Genomic DNA, 21,093 nt, shown 5'->3' on the forward strand with positions numbered 1-21,093 from the left:
AAATGATGATGAAGACATTTTAAAGGAAAGTTCGGAAAAGAATGTTGTATTATACCATAATCGAAGAAAAGTTGGTTTAAAAAAAAACGGATGGGAAAAAAATCGAAAAAGGGGTGCAACACGAGGACTTCCCAGGGGGTCACCCATCCTAGTACTACTCTCGCCCAAGCACGCTTAACTTCGGAGTTCTGATGGGATCCGGTGCATTAGTGCTGGTATGATCGCACCCGTCAGAGAAGCGCAAATAAATTGTATATACAGACTTCAGAATGTGTTATTTTGTTTAATAAATATAAAAATAATAGGGAAAATAAAGAAATAAAAAATTAAAAAATTAAAAAATGATGATGAAGACATTTTAAAGGAAAGTTCGGAAAAGAATGTTGTATTATACCATAATCGAAGAAAAGTTGGTTTAAAAAAAACGGATGGGAAAAAAATCGAAAAAGGGGTGCAACACGAGGACTTCCCAGGGGGTCACCCATCCTAGTACTACTCTCGCCCAAGCACGCTTAACTTCGGAGTTCTGATGGGATCCGGTGCATTAGTGCTGGTATGATCGCACCCGTCAGAGAAGCGCAAATAAATTGTATATACAGACTTCAGAATGTGTTATTTTGTTTAATAAATATAAAAATAATAGGGAAAATAAAGAAATAAAAAATTAAAAAATTAAAAAATGATGATGAAGACATTTTAAAGGAAAGTTCGGAAAAGAATGTTGTATTATACCATAATCGAAGAAAAGTTGGTTTAAAAAAAAACGGATGGGAAAAAAATCGAAAAAGGGGTGCAACACGAGGACTTCCCAGGGGGTCACCCATCCTAGTACTACTCTCGCCCAAGCACGCTTAACTTCGGAGTTCTGATGGGATCCGGTGCATTAGTGCTGGTATGATCGCACCCGTCAGAGAAGCGCAAATAAATTGTATATACAGACTTCAGAATGTGTTATTTTGTTTAATAAATATAAAAATAATAGGGAAAATAAAGAAATAAAAAATTAAAAAATTAAAAAATGATGATGAAGACATTTTAAAGGAAAGTTCGGAAAAGAATGTTGTATTATACCATAATCGAAGAAAAGTTGGTTTAAAAAAAAACGGATGGGAAAAAAATCGAAAAAGGGGTGCAACACGAGGACTTCCCAGGGGGTCACCCATCCTAGTACTACTCTCGCCCAAGCACGCTTAACTTCGGAGTTCTGATGGGATCCGGTGCATTAGTGCTGGTATGATCGCACCCGTCAGAGAAGCGCAAATAAATTGTATATACAGACTTCAGAATGTGTTATTTTGTTTAATAAATATAAAAATAATAGGGAAAATAAAGAAATAAAAAATTAAAAAATTAAAAAATGATGATGAAGACATTTTAAAGGAAAGTTCGGAAAAGAATGTTGTATTATACCATAATCGAAGAAAAGTTGGTTTAAAAAAAAACGGATGGGAAAAAAATCGAAAAAGGGGTGCAACACGAGGACTTCCCAGGGGGTCACCCATCCTAGTACTACTCTCGCCCAAGCACGCTTAACTTCGGAGTTCTGATGGGATCCGGTGCATTAGTGCTGGTATGATCGCACCCGTCAGAGAAGCGCAAATAAATTGTATATACAGACTTCAGAATGTGTTATTTTGTTTAATAAATATAAAAATAATAGGGAAAATAAAGAAATAAAAATTAAAAAATTAAAAAATGATGATGAAGACATTTTAAAGGAAAGTTCGGAAAAGAATGTTGTATTATACCATAATCGAAGAAAAGTTGGTTTAAAAAAAACGGATGGGAAAAAAATCGAAAAAGGGGTGCAACACGAGGACTTCCCAGGGGGTCACCCATCCTAGTACTACTCTCGCCCAAGCACGCTTAACTTCGGAGTTCTGATGGGATCCGGTGCATTAGTGCTGGTATGATCGCACCCGTCAGAGAAGCGCAAATAAATTGTATATACAGACTTCAGAATGTGTTATTTTGTTTAATAAATATAAAAATAATAGGGAAAATAAAGAAATAAAAAATTAAAAAATTAAAAATGATGATGAAGACATTTTAAAGGAAAGTTCGGAAAAGAATGTTGTATTATACCATAATCGAAGAAAAGTTGGTTTAAAAAAAACGGATGGGAAAAAAATCGAAAAAGGGGTGCAACACGAGGACTTCCCAGGGGGTCACCCATCCTAGTACTACTCTCGCCCAAGCACGCTTAACTTCGGAGTTCTGATGGGATCCGGTGCATTAGTGCTGGTATGATCGCACCCGTCAGAGAAGCGCAAATAAATTGTATATACAGACTTCAGAATGTGTTATTTTGTTTAATAAATATAAAAATAATAGGGAAAATAAAGAAATAAAAATTAAAAAATTAAAAAATGATGATGAAGACATTTTAAAGGAAAGTTCGGAAAAGAATGTTGTATTATACCATAATCGAAGAAAAGTTGGTTTAAAAAAAAACGGATGGGAAAAAAATCGAAAAAGGGGTGCAACACGAGGACTTCCCAGGGGGTCACCCATCCTAGTACTACTCTCGCCCAAGCACGCTTAACTTCGGAGTTCTGATGGGATCCGGTGCATTAGTGCTGGTATGATCGCACCCGTCAGAGAAGCGCAAATAAATTGTATATACAGACTTCAGAATGTGTTATTTTGTTTAATAAATATAAAAATAATAGGGAAAATAAAGAAATAAAAAATTAAAAAATTAAAAATGATGATGAAGACATTTTAAAGGAAAGTTCGGAAAAGAATGTTGTATTATACCATAATCGAAGAAAAGTTGGTTTAAAAAAAACGGATGGGAAAAAAATCGAAAAAGGGGTGCAACACGAGGACTTCCCAGGGGGTCACCCATCCTAGTACTACTCTCGCCCAAGCACGCTTAACTTCGGAGTTCTGATGGGATCCGGTGCATTAGTGCTGGTATGATCGCACCCGTCAGAGAAGCGCAAATAAATTGTATATACAGACTTCAGAATGTGTTATTTTGTTTAATAAATATAAAAATAATAGGGAAAATAAAGAAATAAAAAATTAAAAAATGATGATGAAGACATTTTAAAGGAAAGTTCGGAAAAGAATGTTGTATTATACCATAATCGAAGAAAAGTTGGTTTAAAAAAAACGGATGGGAAAAAAATCGAAAAAGGGGTGCAACACGAGGACTTCCCAGGGGGTCACCCATCCTAGTACTACTCTCGCCCAAGCACGCTTAACTTCGGAGTTCTGATGGGATCCGGTGCATTAGTGCTGGTATGATCGCACCCGTCAGAGAAGCGCAAATAAATTGTATATACAGACTTCAGAATGTGTTATTTTGTTTAATAAATATAAAAATAATAGGGAAAATAAAGAAATAAAAAATTAAAAAATTAAAAAATGATGATGAAGACATTTTAAAGGAAAGTTCGGAAAAGAATGTTGTATTATACCATAATCGAAGAAAAGTTGGTTTAAAAAAAAACGGATGGGAAAAAAATCGAAAAAGGGGTGCAACACGAGGACTTCCCAGGGGGTCACCCATCCTAGTACTACTCTCCCCAAGCACGCTTAACTTCGGAGTTCTGATGGGATCCGGTGCATTAGTGCTGGTATGATCGCACCCGTCAGAGAAGCGCAAATAAATTGTATATACAGACTTCAGAATGTGTTATTTTGTTTAATAAATATAAAAATAATAGGGAAATTAAAGAAATAAAAAATTAAAAAATTAAAAAATGATGATGAAGACATTTTAAAGGAAAGTTCGGAAAAGAATGTTGTATTATACCATAATCGAAGAAAAGTTGGTTTAAAAAAAAACGGATGGGAAAAAAATCGAAAAAGGGGTGCAACACGAGGACTTCCCAGGGGGTCACCCATCCTAGTACTACTCTCGCCCAAGCACGCTTAACTTCGGAGTTCTGATGGGATCCGGTGCATTAGTGCTGGTATGATCGCACCCGTCAGAAAAGCGCAAATAAATTGTATATACAGACTTCAGAATGTGTTATTTTGTTTAATAAATATAAAAATAATAGGGAAAATAAAGAAATAAAAAATTAAAAAATTAAAAAATGATGATGAAGACATTTTAAAGGAAAGTTCGGAAAAGAATGTTGTATTATACCATAATCGAAGAAAAGTTGGTTTAAAAAAAAACGGATGGGAAAAAAATCGAAAAAGGGGTGCAACACGAGGACTTCCCAGGGGGTCACCCATCCTAGTACTACTCTCGCCCAAGCACGCTTAACTTCGGAGTTCTGATGGGATCCGGTGCATTAGTGCTGGTATGATCGCACCCGTCAGAGAAGCGCAAATAAATTGTATATACAGACTTCAGAATGTGTTATTTTGTTTAATAAATATAAAAATAATAGGGAAAATAAAGAAATAAAAAATTAAAAAATTAAAAAATGATGATGAAGACATTTTAAAGGAAAGTTCGGAAAAGAATGTTGTATTATACCATAATCGAAGAAAAGTTGGTTTAAAAAAAAACGGATGGGAAAAAAATCGAAAAAGGGGTGCAACACGAGGACTTCCCAGGGGGTCACCCATCCTAGTACTACTCTCGCCCAAGCACGCTTAACTTCGGAGTTCTGATGGGATCCGGTGCATTAGTGCTGGTATGATCGCACCCGTCAGAGAAGCGCAAATAAATTGTATATACAGACTTCAGAATGTGTTATTTTGTTTAATAAATATAAAAATAATAGGGAAAATAAAGAAATAAAAAATTAAAAAATTAAAAAATGATGATGAAGACATTTTAAAGGAAAGTTCGGAAAAGAATGTTGTATTATACCATAATCGAAGAAAAGTTGGTTTAAAAAAAAACGGATGGGAAAAAAATCGAAAAAGGGGTGCAACACGAGGACTTCCCAGGGGGTCACCCATCCTAGTACTACTCTCGCCCAAGCACGCTTAACTTCGGAGTTCTGATGGGATCCGGTGCATTAGTGCTGGTATGATCGCACCCGTCAGTGAAGCGCAAATAAATTGTATATACAGACTTCAGAATGTGTTATTTTGTTTAATAAATATAAAAATAATAGGGAAAATAAAGAAATAAAAAATTAAAAAATTAAAAAATGATGATGAAGACATTTTAAAGGAAAGTTCGGAAAAGAATGTTGTATTATACCATAATCGAAGAAAAGTTGGTTTAAAAAAAAACGGATGGGATAAAAATCGAAAAAGGGGTGCAACACGAGGACTTCCCAGGGGGTCACCCATCCTAGTACTACTCTCGCCCAAGCACGCTTAACTTCGGAGTTCTGATGGGAACCGGTGCATTAGTGCTGGTATGATCGCACCCGTCAGAGAAGCGCAAATAAATTGTATATACAGACTTCAGAATGTGTTATTTTGTTTAATAAATATTGTTACATATTTGATGATGTCACAGGTATCTAACTTGTTTAGTGTGCAGAAGCAAATATCAGAGTTTAGCTGGAAATCAGAGTTTAACGACTGCCAGCTGGATCAGAGTTTAAGCGATGATCAGAGTTTGCAGGCGGCTGATTTTCAGGAGCATATCTGACTAAGTAAGGAAGATAAAGATCAAGAGAGATTGTGCAGATCAGGACAGCAGAAGGATAGCTACTGATTAGATTATTTTAGGAAGCAGATAATTGTAAATCAATCAGTAGATATCATGTAACTGTGTATATAAACACAGCTTAGGGTTTACTCTAGATGAGTTATCAATTGAGTATCATTCGTGTAACCTAGCAGCTCTTAGTGATAGAATATAAATCACTAAGAGATTATTTGTAAACTACTGAAGTTTGTGAATAAGAGTTTATTGAAATATTCTCTTATATTTGTGTTTCTTGTGGATTGTGTTCACTATATTATCACATATATAGTGAGTTTATTCGGCCTAACAAGTGGTATCAGAGCGAGCTCTGTTGATATACCTACAGTGAGATCTTAATCACACACAATCATGTCTGAGAAATCACAAAACAGTAGATATGAGTCTCTTAGGGTTCCGGTCCTCAGAGCATCTGAATATTCTGTCTGGAAAGTAAGAATGATCATGTTTCTGGAATCTACAGATCCAGAATATCTGGATAGAATTTATGATGGTCCACACATGCCAACGAAGCTCTCTGTTGCAGTGGGAGATGAACCCCAGAAGATGATTCCTAAAGAGAAGAAGGACTATACTCCAGAGGACATCTCATCTATCAGTAAAGATGCAAAGGTGAAGCATCTGTTGCATAGTGCTCTGGACAATGCTATGTCAAATAGAGTAATTGGATGCAAAACTGCAAAGGAGATATGGGATGCTTTGGAAGTCAGATGTCAAGGAACCAAAGCCATCAAAAAGAACAGAAGGACCATACTTACTCAAGAGTATGAACACTTTGATTCAAAATCAGGTGAATCACTGAACAAGGGTAATCATGGAATCCATTCATGTATCCTTTGATGATAAGAAAATGACTGGAATGGAAGATTTTGAAGATCATGAGCAACTGAGATTTGAAGATGAAGATGCATTCTCTGATTCCATAAACTCTGACTCTGAGACAATATCAGAGCATGTCACTTCTAATCACCAACCCCAAGCAAATGTTGAGGGGGAGCACTTTCAAAATGAAAATCTGAATGAAAATGTTGCAGACTCGGCAGAAAACACAAACTCTGATTCTGACTCCTCAAACTCTGATCACTCTACATCAGAGAATCAGGAGAACACATCTTCAGGGGGAGCATCAGAAACTCAGAATGCTCATGGAGATAGCATGGATAATGGGGGAGAGGCATCAGAAACTCAGAATAATTCTGGCATGGATCATGGGGGAGGATCTAGTTCCAGAAATCAACTGCCACATGAAAGAAAATGGACAAAGTCTCATACACCAGATCTGATTATTGGGGATCCAGATGCTGGAGTACAAACCAGAACTGCAACAGCAAATGAGTGTTTATTTCATTCATTTTTATCTCAAACAGAACCAAAGAAAGTGGAAGAAGCCTTAAAGGATGCAGACTGGGTAACAGCAATGCAGGAGGAGTTAAATGAATTTGAGAGAAATAAAGTCTGGACACTTGTACCAAGACCAAAGAACAGATCAATTGTTGGTACTAAGTGGGTTTTCAGGAACAAAACAGACAGTGATGGTGTAATTACAAGAAATAAAGCCAGACTGGTAGCTAAGGGATACTCTCAACAAGAAGGAATTGACTATGATGAGACCTTTGCTCCAGTTGCCAGATTGGAAGCAATCAGAATTTTCTTGGCTTATGCAGCACACAAGAAGTTCAAAGTGTTTCAGATGGATGTAAAAAGTGCTTTTCTCAATGGGGAGCTGGAGGAAGAAGTGTATGTTGAACAACCTCCAGGATTTGTGGACACAAAATTTCCAGATCATGTCTACAGATTGGATAAAGCACTGTATGGACTAAAGCAAGCACCTAGAGCATGGTATGAAACTCTGGCTCAATTTCTTTTGGACAGTGGTTTCAACAGAGGTACAATTGATAAAACTCTTTTTTATCTCAACCATGGTAATGACCTGCTATTAGTTCAAGTCTATGTAGATGATATTATTTTTGGGTCTACTAATCCTAAACTCTGTGAGAGATTCTCAAAGCTTATGCAGTCTAGATATCAGATGAGCATGATGGGAGAGATGAGCTACTTTTTGGGACTTCAAGTCAAACAGACTGATGAGGGTATTTTCATTAATCAGTCTAAATATACCAGGAACTTGCTAAAGAAATTTGGCATGCAGGATAGCTCAGCTGCCACCACTCCAATGGCAACTGCCACTAAGTTAGATAAAGATACTGGATCACCAGTAGAAATTACTAACTATAGAGGTATGATAGGCTCACTTCTATATCTGACTGCTAGTAGACCTGATATCATGTTTGCAACCTGTCTTTGTGCAAGATTTCAAGCAGATCCAAGAGAACCACATCTTGTAGCAGTCAAAAGGATTTTCAAGTATCTCAAAGGAACAGTTGAGATGGGACTCTGGTATCCCAGAGAATCAGACTTTACACTGATTGGTTACTCTGATGCAGATTTTGCAGGATGCAAAATAGACAGAAAAAGTACAAGTGGGAGCTGTCAATTTCTAGGAGGAAGATTAGTTTCTTGGTTCAGTAAGAAACAAAAATCTATTTCCACATCCACTGCAGAAGCAGAGTATATTGCTGCAGGAAGCTGCTGTGCTCAGATTTTATGGATGAAAAATCAGCTACTGGACTATGGGTTAACTCTGACTCAAATTCCTATTTATTGTGATAACCAAAGTGCTATTGCCATGACAGGAAATCCAGTACAGCATTCTATGACCAAGCATATCAGCATAAGGTATCATTTTATCAGAGAACATGTGATGGAAGGAACAGTGGAGCTACACTTTGTTCCAACAGATCAGCAGTTGGCAGATATATTCACCAAACCATTGGCTGAAGCAACATTTACAAGGCTTGTAAACGAATTAGGGATGATCTCTGGTCCTCTCTAAACTCTGACACATTGCACAAACACTTTATCTGTCAGTATTTGTTGTTATAAATCTTATCTGCAACTGCATCTGTTATTCTCCATTCAGACTCTGATGATTATACTCTGATTTGATAAACTCTGATATTTAAACACTGACCCGACAAACTCTGATGACTTGAATTTTTCATGATGAAAGAGATTCCTGTGAAGAATATGTTGCACTTAACTGAATTTAGTCATAAGCCTCTCTAAAGTCTGAATTTTGTGATATTACAGCTGTGGAAATCTTTAACACATAACACATGAGTTAATTTTGTCACCTAGATTGTCTTACTTCTTAAATATTAGACATGTACTCAGAAAAGAATCTGATTTATTCCTCTTCTAAGCTAAGAGTTAAGTCAACTCAGTTATGGGTCTTCAAGAAATTTCTTCTCAGTAAAGAAAATCAAAAGAAAAGAAAAACAAAAGAAATAATCTCAGGTACTCCTTTGAGATCTTAGAAAATTTGTGAAAGGAAAGAACCAAGTGCACTGCTGGTATTAAGCAAATGCATCAAAAATTGAAACAATTTTTTTTGGTGACTTTTCACATTCTCTGATTACTGGAGAAATACTCTGAGAAAACAAAAAGTCTAATGAAGGTTATAACTCACTTACCATGAGGAGTTTCCTTTCAAAAAGACATTTGTGATTCCAAAGAGAAGAAATAAGTATACTCTGATTCATTTGTGAGAAACTCGGCTTATGAGATGCTTAAAACATTTTCTTATTATCTGATTCTTTCTAATATTAATTAAGAAATTTGACAATCTCTGTAACATTAGAATATTCATGTTAACACACACCTCACTCCACTTCTGTGATTAACAATTTTTTTTTGGCTTCGAGTAATTTTTGACTAGAGTTCAACAAATATTTGCAAACTCTGAGGAGCAAGTGTCGTTTAGATCTTGAATATCTATCTCTCATCATTACAAGATTCTATGATCACTCTCTGATTTGTCAATTTATAAGTCATTTATTTAAACTCTGGTCAATGGTCAGTCTCTGATCGAAGTCCGAGTTAAAATAAATATTTTGGTCAGATAATATTAGTTTTTATTATCAAACGGTAGAAAAACCATTTGAATTCCTGAGTGGAGAAAAACACGGTAAATAATTGTGTTTTATTGGTAAATGGTGCATGTTTGTTCAGATTCACACGCCACTAATTATTACTTCTCCACTACCAAGTTTTTTTACCGTTCAGCTTTTGCCACGTGCCCCACTAACGGGAAAATCAAAGTTTCGTATATACAATCGTATATATATCGATTTTGAATTTTCTCTCTTCACTTTTCACACACGTATTTTACTCTCTCTCTCTAAAACCCTCTTCTCATTTTCTCTCAAACATTTTGTCAAACACCATACGTGCATAACTTCAAACTCTCATTTTCTTTTCAGAAATCATGTCGACTACTGCCTTCGAGTTCAATGGAGCAAAATTTGTCACCAATAACTACTCAGCCATTCTGAATAACGATGAAGCACCCAAGGAGTTTCATCTTATTCAAGATTTCCTGGCGCACAGTGAGCTGATGTATGCTCTGACTGAGCCAGAGTTAATCTCTCCTTCTCAAGTTCTCACTCTCTGGAGATCAGCAAACTACGATGATGGAGGTGAAAATGGTTGTCCATCTCTGACCTGCAATTATGAAGGTCAAGAATATGCTATCTCACCTACAACTATCAGGAAGGCTCTTCATCTTCCTGAAGAGAAAAAGTTTGATTCATCAGTCCCTACTCAAACTCTGAGGGACATGATGATTTTTCTTGGGTACACAGCAAGCACAGACAAAATGGGGGAACTTAAGCGTCCACATCTTTGCAAGGAGTGGAGCTTCTTTTATGATTGCATCACCAGGGCTTTCGGCAACAAATGTAGCAACTTTGATGCCATTCCCATCTTCAGCCAGCAAATTGGGTATTTTCTAATTCACAATCTCAAATTTGATATTGCCACTTCTATCTTGAGATTTATTGGTGATAGGAGAAAAGAAAATATGAATATTGTCTACTACTCAAGATTTTGTCAGCTTATATTTTCTTACTGCTTTCCTGATGTGCCCCTTCCTGAAGATGGCAATGAACTCCCTTTTAAAATCACCAAAAGAGCTTTTACTGATCTGATTAAAAAGGATAGTAAAAAGAATGCTGCACCCATATTTGCTATTCCTGTGACTGTACAGGATAAGCTGAAGTTAGCTCTACCAGACAAGTATGGAGCACTATTCTCTGATGATAATATCCCACAGCCTCCATCTCCAGTTCATAACCCAATACCAACTGCTGATCCCAAACCAACCTCTGGTACTTCTCAACAAGGACCAGTTGTAATATCTTCACCAAAAAGGGTACTGAGGTCTTCTAGATCCCCATCCAAACAGCCATCTCCTCCTCCCAGGAAAAGAAGATTCCTTCAGAAGATTTCAGATTCTGAATCAGAAGAAGACATTCCTCCTCCACCACCAGCAAAGAAACTGAGAAAGAAAATAAAGGCAACCTCTATTACTGATCTGACTGTGGAACCACCACAATCAGAAGATCCTAAACAACCTTTGATTCCTTTCTCTGATCAATCTGCAGAGCCACTGTTGATAGAACCTATCTCTGCAGTGCCACTTGATATTGCTGCAGCTGACCAACAAATGTCAGAGTCAACCTCTGATCACAATGATCAATCTGAAAGGACAAAGTCTGTTGAAGAGAAAGTAGCAGCTGATATTCTTGTGTCAGAAACAGTTCCTGATATCCCCAATCAATCAGAAGATGCACAGATAGAGTTGGTCTTGCAAATGATTCAGGATTCTCTGCTTCAACCTGAAGTTATTGTTGCCGCTCCTGCTCAGGAGATTACTGAAGCTGCAAACTCAGATGCTGCTACTGAAGCTCTAGAGTCACATACTCTGAGTATTTTTCTTGCAGACATTGATAATGATGAAGGAACAGAAGTCACATCAACTCCTATAATCTCTGAGCCAGTCAGAGAAACTTCACCAGAAAGGGTAGATTCCCCAGTCAAGATTCTGTCACCAGTTAGGGAATCCACTCCCTTTAAAGCACCTGCAGTTCCAAGCTCTCCAATTCCATTTTCTGAGCCTGCTAGAAGGAAAATTTGCCACTTGTCATATAATCATAGGATGTGCAGAACCACATCACCTTCTGTGGAAGATAGGCTTACTTCTATTGAAGCTACTCAGGCTTCAATGAATTATACTCTGGCAGATTTGAGTGCTTCTGTGGCACAGCTGGTCCAGGTTCTCACCTCTGCTGATGTCAAAAAGGGGGAGAAAACATTCAAAGACAAATGCAAACCTGATCAGCAATTAAAAAGGAAAAAGCCAGATGATGATGAGGCAGAAAAAGGGGAAATAAACAATCAGCAAAAGTTGAAGCTGCTGCAAAGTAAGGAAACAAAGAAGAACAGTAGAGAAGCAGCAAGCTCTGAGAGACCACCACCCAGAGAATCACAAAAACACAGATCAATGGAACTGACTGTTGTAACTCAAGCTCAGAACATAACCAAAGCAGTCAGAGATTCAGATGCATTATCCAAAGAAATTGATCTTGTGAACTCTGAAGCTGAAAAGAAGAAAGAAAACTTGGTTGCTGAAGCTGAAAAGCTGATTGAAGCTGGAGACCCTGAGTCTCAGAAATTTTGTCAAACTCTGAAGTTCAGAGGCAAAGAAACTACTCTCTTTTATAAATCTCCTTCCTTGCAAGCAATTGATGAAGCCATGGCAATGAAAATCTTTGAAAAAGAAAATCCAGGAGTGGATATTGAGGCCATCAGACTGGAAGAAGAAAGATTGGCTGCTGAGAAGAAGAAGATCAGCAAAACAAAATCTGATGAGCAAAGACAGATTACTGATTCCTCTCAGAAACAGAAAATTCCAAAACAAAAGGGAATAGTAATCAGTGAAGTAAACTACACTGATATCAACAGACCAAGAACTAGATCTCAGACTCAATCTGAATCTGATATAGCAGATAAAGGAAAGAAACCTGTTGATGGAGTTCCCTCAGCTCCTCCTGTGATAAAGAAGTCAATGATCAAGATAGCATCAGAGAATCCTTCTAAGAGGATGTTAGAGCTGAGCAGAAATGCAAATATAATTACTGATGTATCTGATCAAGTTATAGAAAGAGAAGCTGGATTAATCAGAAGAAGAAGAGATGAAAGCAAGCCAATATCTGATATAGCTTTAACCTCTGACAATGCTCAAGTTAAAGTTTCAGTTGAAGAAGAGAAAGTTGAAGACACTAAAGCCTCTTGGTTAAAGTTAAATTCTGAGAAGACTCAAGATCAGAAGAAGAAAAAGAGTTTATATGGGAGTCTTGGTACAAATTTATACAAGGAAAGCTCAATGCTTACCAGAGTAAGAACACATGGTACCAGAGGGAAAGAGGCTTATGACACAACTGGTCTTGGTCACAGAAAAGAAAAGATTCAAACAGGCTCAGCAACTACTTTCAGGGATCCTTATCCTCTGACTGAAAAAGTAGGAGAAGCTGTTACACAGAAGGATCTTGACAAAGTTGAGTCAGTACAGATTCTGATGGACACTCATGATGGGCCAGAAGATAAAGAAAAGATTGCTATATTTCTAGGATCTGGCAGAGTGTACAGGATATCAGAAGCTGATTTATTGCTGAAATCTCTAAGAGAACTGGAGCATTTTCACTATTTGTTGGAGATCAAGAATGAAGCAACTCAGAGGTGGTCAGATCTGATGAAGAAAACAATTAGTGAAAAGAGAAGATTCTATGGAATAAAGTCTGATGAGGAATACATTCCACAAATATCTCAAGATGATGGTACTGAAATCAGCATGGAAAAGAATAGCTCTGTCATGGAGACTATTGCAAACACCAGAATCTTGGGTTATAATAATGAAGCAGACAGGCCTAGAGTCATTCAGTTGGGAGAAGCAATGAAGAGAAGCAAAGCTAATGCTTTGAGATCAGCCATATACCAGACAGGAGATGAAGATGAAGAATTGAAGACTGTCAAAGCTCAAATGATACAAACTCTGAAACAAATTGAAGAAGATCTGATTACCAAGTTTGTTAAGGAGAGCTATGGGTATAGACTGATTGAATAATTAGTTCTGCTGTGATCTGTAAGTTGTAATTAGTTCTGCCTAATCTGTGAGTATTAATTTATTTATGCAGATCAGTTACTTCATGCATTTGTCCTTGATTGTTTTTGACATCATCAGTAAATATATAACTTGTTCATTCTGTCTAATGTACAAGTTGGGGGAGATTGTTACATATTTGATGATGTCACAGGTATCTAACTTGTTTAGTGTGCAGAAGCAAATATCAGAGTTTAGCTGGAAATCAGAGTTTAACGACTGCCAGCTGGATCAGAGTTTAAGCGATGATCAGAGTTTGCAGGCGGCTGATTTTCAGGAGCATATCTGACTAAGTAAGGAAGATAAAGATCAAGAGAGATTGTGCAGATCAGGACAGCAGAAGGATAGCTACTGATTAGATTATTTTAGGAAGCAGATAATTGTAAATCAATCAGTAGATATCATGTAACTGTGTATATAAACACAGCTTAGGGTTTACTCTAGATGAGTTATCAATTGAGTATCATTCGTGTAACCTAGCAGCTCTTAGTGATAGAATATAAATCACTAAGAGATTATTTGTAAACTACTGAAGTTTGTGAATAAGAGTTTATTGAAATATTCTCTTATATTTGTGTTTCTTGTGGATTGTGTTCACTATATTATCACATATATAGTGAGTTTATTCGGCCTAACAAATATAAAAATAATAGGGAAAATAAAGAAATAAAAAATTAAAAAATTAAAAAATGATGATGAAGACATTTTAAAGGAAAGTTCGGAAAAGAATGTTGTATTATACCATAATCGAAGAAAAGTTGGTTTAAAAAAAAACGGATGGGAAAAAAATCGAAAAAGGGGTGCAACACGAGGACTTCCCAGGGGGTCACCCATCCTAGTACTACTCTCGCCCAAGCACGCTTAACTTCGGAGTTCTGATGGGATCCGGTGCATTAGTGCTGGTATGATCGCACCCGTCAGAGAAGCGCAAATAAATTGTATATACAGACTTCAGAATGTGTTATTTTGTTTAATAAATATAAAAATAATAGGGAAAATAAAGAAATAAAAAATTAAAAAATTAAAAAATGATGATGAAGACATTTTAAAGGAAAGTTCGGAAAAGAATGTTGTATTATACCATAATCGAAGAAAAGTTGGTTTTAAAAAAAACGGATGGGAAAAAAATCGAAAAAGGGGTGCAACACGAGGACTTCCCAGGGGGTCACCCATCCTAGTACTACTCTCGCCCAAGCACGCTTAACTTCGAAGTTCTGATTGGATCCGGTGCATTAGTGCTGGTATGATCGCACCCGTCAGAAAAGCGCAAATAAATTGTATATACAGACTTCAGAATGTGTTATTTTGTTTAATAAATATAAAAATAATAGGGAAAATAAAGAAATAAAAAATTAAAAAATGATGATGAAGACATTTTAAAGGAAAGTTCGGAAAAGAATGTTGTATTATACCATAATCGAAGAAAAGTTGGTTTAAAAAAAAACGGATGGGAAAAAAATCGAAAAAGGGGTGCAACACGAGGACTTCCCAGGGGGTCACCCATCCTAGTACTACTCTCGCCCAAGCACGCTTAACTTCGGAGTTCTGATGGGATCCGGTGCATTAGTGCTGGTATGATCGCACCCGTTAGAGAAGCGCAAATAAATTGTATATACAGACTTCAGAATGTGTTATTTTGTTTAATAAATATAAAAATAATAGGGAAAATAAAGAAATAAAAAATTAAAAAATTAAAAAATGATGATGAAGACATTTTAAAGGAAAGTTCGGAAAAGAATGTTTTATTATACCATAATCGAAGAAAAGTTGGTTTAAAAAAAACGGATGGGAAAAAAATCGAAAAAGGGGTGCAACACGAGGACTTCCCAGGGGGTCACCCATCCTAGTACTACTCTCGCCCAAGCAAGCTTAACTTCGGAGTTCTGATGGGATCCGGTGCATTAGTGCTGGTATGATCGCACTCGTCAGAGAAGCACAAATAAATTGTATATACAGACTTCAGAATGTGTTATTTTGTTTAATAAATATAAAAATAATAGGGAAAATAAAGAAATAAAAAATTAAAAAATTAAAAAATGATGATGAAGACATTTTAAAGGAAAGTTCGGAAAAGAATGTTGTATTATACCATAATCGAAGAAAAGTTGGTTTAAAAAAAAACGGATGGGAAAAAAATCGAAAAAGGGGTGCAACACGAGGACTTACCAGGGGGTCACCCATCCTAGTACTACTCTCGCCCAAGCACGCTTAACTTCGGAGTTCTGATGGGATCCGGTGCATTAGTGCTGGTATGATCGCACCCGTCAGAGAAGCGCAAATAAATTGTATATACAGACTTCAGAATGTGTTATTTTGTTTAATAAATATAAAAATAATAGGGAAAATAAAGAAATAAAAAATTAAAAAATTAAAAAATGATGATGAAGACATTTTAAAGGAAAGTTCGGAAAAGAATGTTGTATTATACCATAATCGAAGAAAAGTTGGTTTAAAAAAAAACGGATGGGAAAAAAATCGAAAAAGGGGTGCAACACGAGGACTTCCCAGGGGGTCACCCATCCTAGTACTACTCTCGCCCAAGCACGCTTAACTTCGGAGTTCTGATGGGATCCGGTGCATTAGTGCTGGTATGATCGCACCCGTCAGAGAAGCGCAAATAAATTGTATATACAGACTTCAGAATGTGTTATTTTGTTTAATAAATATAAAAATAATAGGGAAAATAAAGAAATAAAAAATTAAAAAATTAAAAAATGATGATGAAGACATTTTAAAGGAAAGTTCGGAAAAGAATGTTGTATTATACCATAATCGAAAAAAAGTTGGTTTAAAAAAAAACGGATGGGAAAAAAATCGAAAAAGGGGTGCAACACGAGGACTTCCCAGGGGGTCACCCATCCTAGTACTACTCTCGCCCAAGCACGCTTAACTTCGGAGTTCTGATGGGATCCGGTGCATTAGTGCTGGTATGATCGCACCCGTCAGAGAAGCGCAAATAAATTGTATATACAGACTTCAGAATGTGTTATTTTGTTTAATAAATATAAAAATAATAGGGAAAATAAAGAAATAAAAAATTAAAAAATTAAAAAATGATGATGAAGACATTTTAAAGGAAAGTTCGGAAAAGAATGTTGTATTATACCATAATCGAAGAAAAGTTGGTTTAAAAAAAAACGGATGGGAAAAAAATCGAAAAAGGGGTGCAACACGAGGACTTCCCAGGGGGTCACCCATCCTAGTACTACTCTCGCCCAAGCACGCTTAACTTCGGAGTTCTGATGGGATCCGGTGCATTAGTGCTGGTATGATCGCACCCGTCAGAGAAGCGCAAATAAATTGTATATACAGACTTCAGAATGTGTTATTTTGTTTAATAAATATAAAAATAATAGGGAAAATAAAGAAATAAAAAATTAAAAAATTAAAAAATGATGATGAAGACATTTTAAAGGAAAGTTCGGAAAAGAATGTTGTATTATACCATAATCGAAGAAAAGTTGGTTTAAAAAAAACGGATGGGAAAAAAATCGAAAAAGGGGTGCAACACGAGGACTTCCCAGGGGGTCACCCATCCTAGTACTACTCTCGCCCAAGCACGCATAACTTCGGAGTTCTGATGGGATCCGGTGCATTAGTGCTGGTATGATCGCACCCGTCAGAGAAGCGCAAATAAATTGTATATACAGACTTCAGAATGTGTTATTTTGTTTAATAAATATAAAAATAATAGGGAAAATAAAGAAATAAAAAATTAAAAAATTAAAAAATGATGATGAAGACATTTTAAAGGAAAGTTCGGAAAAGAATGTTGTATTATACCATAATCGAAGAAAAGTTGGTTTAAAAAAAAACGGATGGGAAAAAAATCGAAAAAGGGGTGCAACACGAGGACTTCCCAGGGGGTCACCCATCCTAGTACTACTCTCGCCCAAGCACGCTTAACTTCGGAGTTCTGATGGGATCCGGTGCATTAGTGCTGGTATGATCGCACCCGTCAGAGAAGCGCAAATAAATTGTATATACAGACTTCAGAATGTGTTATTTTGTTTAATAAATATAAAAATAATAGGGAAAATAAAGAAATAAAAAATTAAAAAATTAAAAAATGATGATGAAGACATTTTAAAGGAAAGTTCGGAAAAGAATGTTGTATTATACCATAATCGAAGAAAAGTTGGTTTAAAAAAAACGGATGGGAAAAAAATCGAAAAAGGGGTGCACCACGAGGACTTCCCAGGGGGTCACCCATCCTACTACTACTCTCGCCCAAGCACGCTTAACTTCGGAGTTCTGATGGGATCCGGTGCATTAGTGCTGGTATGATCACACCCGTCAGAGAAGCGCAAATAAATTGTATATACAGACTTCAGAATGTGTTATTTTGTTTAATAAATATAAAAATAATAGGGAAAATAAAGAAATAAAAAATTAAAAAATTAAAAATGATGATGAAGACATTTTAAAGGAAAGTTCGGAAAAGAATGTTGTATTATACCATAATCGAAGAAAAGTTGGTTTAAAAAAAAACGGATGGGAAAAAAATCGAAAAAGGGGTGCAACACGAGGACTTCCCAGGGGGTCACCCATCCTAGTACTACTCTCGCCCAAGCACGCTTAACTTCGGAGTTCTGATGGGATCCGGTGCATTAGTGCTGGTATGATCGCACCCGTCAGAGAAGCGCAAATAAATTGTATATACAGACTTCAGAATGTGTTATTTTGTTTAATAAATATAAAAATAATAGGGAAAATAAAGAAATAAAAAATTAAAAAATGATGATGAAGACATTTTAAGGAAAGTTCGGAAAAGAATGTTGTATTATACCATAATCGAAGAAAAGTTGGTTTAAAAAAAAACGGATGGGAAAAAAATCGAAAAAGGGGTGCAACACGAGGACTTCCCAGGGGGTCACCCATCCTAGTACTACTCTCGCCCAAGCACGCTTAACTTCGGAGTTCTGATGGGATCCGGTGCATTAGTGCTGGTATGATCGCACCCGTCAGAGAAGCGCAAATAAATTGTATATACAGACTTCAGAATGTGTTATTTTGTTTAATAAATATAAAAATAATAGGGAAAATAAAGAAATAAAAAATTAAAAAATGATGATGAAGACATTTTAAAGGAAAGTTCGGAAAAGAATGTTGTATTATACCATAATCGAAGAAAAGTTGGTTTAAAAAAAAACGGATGGGAAAAAAATCGAAAAAGGGGTGCAACACGAGGACTTCCCAGGGGGTCACCCATCCTAGTACTACTCTCGCCCAAGCACGCTTAACTTCGGAGTTCTGATGGGATCCGGTGCATTAGTGCTGGTATGATCGCACCCGTTAGAGAAGCGCAAATAAATTGTATATACAGACTTCAGAATGTGTTATTTTGTTTAATAAATATAAAAATAATAGGGAAAATAAAGAAATAAAAAATTAAAAAATTAAAAAATGATGATGAAGACATTTTAAAGGAAAGTTCGGAAAAGAATGTTTTATTATACCATAATCGAAGAAAAGTTGGTTTAAAAAAAACGGATGGGAAAAAAATCGAAAAAGGGGTGCAACACGAGGACTTCCCAGGGGGTCACCCATCCTAGTACTACTCTCGCCCAAGCAAGCTTAACTTCGGAGTTCTGATGGGATCCGGTGCATTAGTGCTGGTATGATCGCACTCGTCAGAGAAGCGCAAATAAATTGTATATACAGACTTCAGAATGTGTTATTTTGTTTAATAAATATAAAAATAATAGGGAAAATAAAGAAATAAAAAATTAAAAAATTAAAAAATGATGATGAAGACATTTTAAAGGAAAGTTCGGAAAAGAATGTTGTATTATACCATAATCGAAGAAAAGTTGGTTTAAAAAAAAACGGATGGGAAAAAAATCGAAAAAGGGGTGCAACACGAGGACTTACCAGGGGGTCACCCATCCTAGTACTACTCTCGCCCAAGCACGCTTAACTTCGGAGTTCTGATGGGATCCGGTGCATTAGTGCTGGTATGATCGCACCCGTCAGAGAAGCGCAAATAAATTGTATATACAGACTTCAGAATGTGTTATTTTGTTTAATAAATATAAAAATAATAGGGAAAATAAAGAAATAAAAAATTAAAAAATTAAAAAATGATGATGAAGACATTTTAAAGGAAAGTTCGGAAAAGAATGTTGTATTATACCATAATCGAAGAAAAGTTGGTTTAAAAAAAAACGGATGGGAAAAAAATCGAAAAAGGGGTGCAACACGAGGACTTCCCAGGGGGTCACCCATCCTAGTACTACTCTCGCCCAAGCACGCTTAACTTCGGAGTTCTGATGGGATCCGGTGCATTAGTGCTGGTATGATCGCACCCGTCAGAGAAGCGCAAATAAATTGTATATACAGACTTCAGAATGTGTTATTTTGTTTAATAAATATAAAAATAATAGGGAAAATAAAGAAATAAAAAATTAAAAAATTAAAAAATGATGATGAAGACATTTTAAAGGAAAGTTCGGAAAAGAATGTTGTATTATACCATAATCGAAAAAAAGTTGGTTTAAAAAAAAACGGATGGGAAAAAAATCGAAAAAGGGGTGCAACACGAGGACTTCCCAGGGGGTCACCCATCCTAGTACTACTCTCGCCCAAGCACGCTTAACTTCGGAGTTCTGATGGGATCCGGTGCATTAGTGCTGGTATGATCGCACCCGTCAGAGAAGCGCAAATAAATTGTATATACAGACTTCAGAATGTGTTATTTTGTTTAATAAATATAAAAATAATAGGGAAAATAAAGAAATAAAAAATTAAAAAATTAAAAAATGATGATGAAGACATTTTAAAGGAAAGTTCGGAAAAGAATGTTGTATTATACCATAATCGAAGAAAAGTTGGTTTAAAAAAAAACGGATGGGAAAAAAATCGAAAAAGGGGTGCAACACGAGGACTTCCCAGGGGGTCACCCATCCTAGTACTACTCTCGCCCAAGCACGCTTAACTTCGGAGTTCTGATGGGATCCGGTGCATTAGTGCTGGTATGATCGCACCCGTCAGAGAAGCGCAAATAAATTGTATATACAGACTTCAGAATGTGTTATTTTGTTTAATAAATATAAAAATAATAGGGAAAATAAAGAAATAAAAAATTAAAAAATTAAAAAATGATGATGAAGACATTTTAAAGGAAAGTTCGGAAAAGAATGTTGTATTATACCATAATCGAAGAAAAGTTGGTTTAAAAAAAAACGGATGGGAAAAAAATCGAAAAAGGGGTGCAACACGAGGACTTCCCAGGGGGTCACCCATCCTAGTACTACTCTCGCCCAAGCACGCATAACTTCGGAGTTCTGATGGGATCCGGTGCATTAGTGCTGGTATGATCGCACCCGTCAGAGAAGCGCAAATAAATTGTATATACAGACTTCAGAATGTGTTATTTTGTTTAATAAATATAAAAATAATAGGGAAAATAAAGAAATAAAAAATTAAAAAATTAAAAAATGATGATGAAGACATT

General features: G+C 36.2%; 36 non-coding genes across 36 annotated transcripts; all 36 read right to left on the reverse strand.

The window, feature by feature from the left end:
• Window positions 1–110: 110 nt before the first annotated feature.
• On the reverse strand, window positions 111–229 carry LOC135148736 (5S ribosomal RNA). Its single transcript, XR_010286813.1, has one exon. It is a non-coding gene; the product is annotated as a 5S ribosomal RNA (ribosomal RNA).
• Window positions 230–448: 219 nt separating this feature from the next.
• Window positions 449–567, reverse strand: LOC135148737 (5S ribosomal RNA). The gene has a single exon (XR_010286814.1). It is a non-coding gene; the product is annotated as a 5S ribosomal RNA (ribosomal RNA).
• Window positions 568–787: 220 nt separating this feature from the next.
• Window positions 788–906, reverse strand: LOC135148738 (5S ribosomal RNA). Its single transcript, XR_010286815.1, has one exon. It is a non-coding gene; the product is annotated as a 5S ribosomal RNA (ribosomal RNA).
• A 220-nt stretch (window positions 907–1,126) lies between these two features.
• LOC135148739 (5S ribosomal RNA) lies at window positions 1,127–1,245 on the reverse strand. The gene has a single exon (XR_010286816.1). It is a non-coding gene; the product is annotated as a 5S ribosomal RNA (ribosomal RNA).
• A 220-nt stretch (window positions 1,246–1,465) lies between these two features.
• On the reverse strand, window positions 1,466–1,584 carry LOC135148740 (5S ribosomal RNA). Its single transcript, XR_010286817.1, has one exon. It is a non-coding gene; the product is annotated as a 5S ribosomal RNA (ribosomal RNA).
• Window positions 1,585–1,802: 218 nt separating this feature from the next.
• On the reverse strand, window positions 1,803–1,921 carry LOC135148741 (5S ribosomal RNA). The gene has a single exon (XR_010286818.1). It is a non-coding gene; the product is annotated as a 5S ribosomal RNA (ribosomal RNA).
• A 218-nt stretch (window positions 1,922–2,139) lies between these two features.
• LOC135148742 (5S ribosomal RNA) lies at window positions 2,140–2,258 on the reverse strand. Its single transcript, XR_010286819.1, has one exon. It is a non-coding gene; the product is annotated as a 5S ribosomal RNA (ribosomal RNA).
• A 219-nt stretch (window positions 2,259–2,477) lies between these two features.
• On the reverse strand, window positions 2,478–2,596 carry LOC135148743 (5S ribosomal RNA). Its single transcript, XR_010286820.1, has one exon. It is a non-coding gene; the product is annotated as a 5S ribosomal RNA (ribosomal RNA).
• Window positions 2,597–2,814: 218 nt separating this feature from the next.
• Window positions 2,815–2,933, reverse strand: LOC135148744 (5S ribosomal RNA). The gene has a single exon (XR_010286821.1). It is a non-coding gene; the product is annotated as a 5S ribosomal RNA (ribosomal RNA).
• A 211-nt stretch (window positions 2,934–3,144) lies between these two features.
• Window positions 3,145–3,263, reverse strand: LOC135148746 (5S ribosomal RNA). Its single transcript, XR_010286823.1, has one exon. It is a non-coding gene; the product is annotated as a 5S ribosomal RNA (ribosomal RNA).
• Window positions 3,264–3,483: 220 nt separating this feature from the next.
• Window positions 3,484–3,601, reverse strand: LOC135148970 (5S ribosomal RNA). Its single transcript, XR_010287046.1, has one exon. It is a non-coding gene; the product is annotated as a 5S ribosomal RNA (ribosomal RNA).
• A 220-nt stretch (window positions 3,602–3,821) lies between these two features.
• LOC135148747 (5S ribosomal RNA) lies at window positions 3,822–3,940 on the reverse strand. The gene has a single exon (XR_010286824.1). It is a non-coding gene; the product is annotated as a 5S ribosomal RNA (ribosomal RNA).
• Window positions 3,941–4,160: 220 nt separating this feature from the next.
• On the reverse strand, window positions 4,161–4,279 carry LOC135148748 (5S ribosomal RNA). The gene has a single exon (XR_010286825.1). It is a non-coding gene; the product is annotated as a 5S ribosomal RNA (ribosomal RNA).
• A 220-nt stretch (window positions 4,280–4,499) lies between these two features.
• LOC135148749 (5S ribosomal RNA) lies at window positions 4,500–4,618 on the reverse strand. Its single transcript, XR_010286826.1, has one exon. It is a non-coding gene; the product is annotated as a 5S ribosomal RNA (ribosomal RNA).
• A 220-nt stretch (window positions 4,619–4,838) lies between these two features.
• On the reverse strand, window positions 4,839–4,957 carry LOC135148750 (5S ribosomal RNA). The gene has a single exon (XR_010286827.1). It is a non-coding gene; the product is annotated as a 5S ribosomal RNA (ribosomal RNA).
• Window positions 4,958–5,177: 220 nt separating this feature from the next.
• Window positions 5,178–5,296, reverse strand: LOC135148892 (5S ribosomal RNA). The gene has a single exon (XR_010286969.1). It is a non-coding gene; the product is annotated as a 5S ribosomal RNA (ribosomal RNA).
• A 9,138-nt stretch (window positions 5,297–14,434) lies between these two features.
• On the reverse strand, window positions 14,435–14,553 carry LOC135148751 (5S ribosomal RNA). Its single transcript, XR_010286828.1, has one exon. It is a non-coding gene; the product is annotated as a 5S ribosomal RNA (ribosomal RNA).
• Window positions 14,554–14,773: 220 nt separating this feature from the next.
• LOC135148932 (5S ribosomal RNA) lies at window positions 14,774–14,892 on the reverse strand. Its single transcript, XR_010287009.1, has one exon. It is a non-coding gene; the product is annotated as a 5S ribosomal RNA (ribosomal RNA).
• Window positions 14,893–15,104: 212 nt separating this feature from the next.
• On the reverse strand, window positions 15,105–15,223 carry LOC135148752 (5S ribosomal RNA). Its single transcript, XR_010286829.1, has one exon. It is a non-coding gene; the product is annotated as a 5S ribosomal RNA (ribosomal RNA).
• Window positions 15,224–15,442: 219 nt separating this feature from the next.
• LOC135148914 (5S ribosomal RNA) lies at window positions 15,443–15,561 on the reverse strand. The gene has a single exon (XR_010286991.1). It is a non-coding gene; the product is annotated as a 5S ribosomal RNA (ribosomal RNA).
• A 220-nt stretch (window positions 15,562–15,781) lies between these two features.
• Window positions 15,782–15,900, reverse strand: LOC135148904 (5S ribosomal RNA). The gene has a single exon (XR_010286981.1). It is a non-coding gene; the product is annotated as a 5S ribosomal RNA (ribosomal RNA).
• Window positions 15,901–16,120: 220 nt separating this feature from the next.
• Window positions 16,121–16,239, reverse strand: LOC135148753 (5S ribosomal RNA). Its single transcript, XR_010286830.1, has one exon. It is a non-coding gene; the product is annotated as a 5S ribosomal RNA (ribosomal RNA).
• Window positions 16,240–16,459: 220 nt separating this feature from the next.
• On the reverse strand, window positions 16,460–16,578 carry LOC135148754 (5S ribosomal RNA). Its single transcript, XR_010286831.1, has one exon. It is a non-coding gene; the product is annotated as a 5S ribosomal RNA (ribosomal RNA).
• A 220-nt stretch (window positions 16,579–16,798) lies between these two features.
• On the reverse strand, window positions 16,799–16,917 carry LOC135148755 (5S ribosomal RNA). Its single transcript, XR_010286832.1, has one exon. It is a non-coding gene; the product is annotated as a 5S ribosomal RNA (ribosomal RNA).
• Window positions 16,918–17,136: 219 nt separating this feature from the next.
• On the reverse strand, window positions 17,137–17,255 carry LOC135148896 (5S ribosomal RNA). Its single transcript, XR_010286973.1, has one exon. It is a non-coding gene; the product is annotated as a 5S ribosomal RNA (ribosomal RNA).
• A 220-nt stretch (window positions 17,256–17,475) lies between these two features.
• Window positions 17,476–17,594, reverse strand: LOC135148757 (5S ribosomal RNA). Its single transcript, XR_010286834.1, has one exon. It is a non-coding gene; the product is annotated as a 5S ribosomal RNA (ribosomal RNA).
• Window positions 17,595–17,813: 219 nt separating this feature from the next.
• On the reverse strand, window positions 17,814–17,932 carry LOC135148929 (5S ribosomal RNA). The gene has a single exon (XR_010287006.1). It is a non-coding gene; the product is annotated as a 5S ribosomal RNA (ribosomal RNA).
• Window positions 17,933–18,151: 219 nt separating this feature from the next.
• LOC135148758 (5S ribosomal RNA) lies at window positions 18,152–18,270 on the reverse strand. The gene has a single exon (XR_010286835.1). It is a non-coding gene; the product is annotated as a 5S ribosomal RNA (ribosomal RNA).
• Window positions 18,271–18,481: 211 nt separating this feature from the next.
• On the reverse strand, window positions 18,482–18,600 carry LOC135148759 (5S ribosomal RNA). The gene has a single exon (XR_010286836.1). It is a non-coding gene; the product is annotated as a 5S ribosomal RNA (ribosomal RNA).
• A 212-nt stretch (window positions 18,601–18,812) lies between these two features.
• On the reverse strand, window positions 18,813–18,931 carry LOC135148760 (5S ribosomal RNA). The gene has a single exon (XR_010286837.1). It is a non-coding gene; the product is annotated as a 5S ribosomal RNA (ribosomal RNA).
• Window positions 18,932–19,150: 219 nt separating this feature from the next.
• LOC135148915 (5S ribosomal RNA) lies at window positions 19,151–19,269 on the reverse strand. Its single transcript, XR_010286992.1, has one exon. It is a non-coding gene; the product is annotated as a 5S ribosomal RNA (ribosomal RNA).
• Window positions 19,270–19,489: 220 nt separating this feature from the next.
• LOC135148905 (5S ribosomal RNA) lies at window positions 19,490–19,608 on the reverse strand. Its single transcript, XR_010286982.1, has one exon. It is a non-coding gene; the product is annotated as a 5S ribosomal RNA (ribosomal RNA).
• Window positions 19,609–19,828: 220 nt separating this feature from the next.
• On the reverse strand, window positions 19,829–19,947 carry LOC135148761 (5S ribosomal RNA). Its single transcript, XR_010286838.1, has one exon. It is a non-coding gene; the product is annotated as a 5S ribosomal RNA (ribosomal RNA).
• A 220-nt stretch (window positions 19,948–20,167) lies between these two features.
• Window positions 20,168–20,286, reverse strand: LOC135148762 (5S ribosomal RNA). The gene has a single exon (XR_010286839.1). It is a non-coding gene; the product is annotated as a 5S ribosomal RNA (ribosomal RNA).
• Window positions 20,287–20,506: 220 nt separating this feature from the next.
• LOC135148763 (5S ribosomal RNA) lies at window positions 20,507–20,625 on the reverse strand. The gene has a single exon (XR_010286840.1). It is a non-coding gene; the product is annotated as a 5S ribosomal RNA (ribosomal RNA).
• A 220-nt stretch (window positions 20,626–20,845) lies between these two features.
• Window positions 20,846–20,964, reverse strand: LOC135148897 (5S ribosomal RNA). The gene has a single exon (XR_010286974.1). It is a non-coding gene; the product is annotated as a 5S ribosomal RNA (ribosomal RNA).
• Between the last annotated feature and the right edge of the window lie 129 nt (window positions 20,965–21,093).

Source organism: Daucus carota, chromosome 8, assembly GCF_001625215.2.
Source record: "Daucus carota subsp. sativus chromosome 8, DH1 v3.0, whole genome shotgun sequence".
In the NCBI taxonomy this organism is placed as follows: domain Eukaryota; kingdom Viridiplantae; phylum Streptophyta; class Magnoliopsida; order Apiales; family Apiaceae; genus Daucus; species Daucus carota.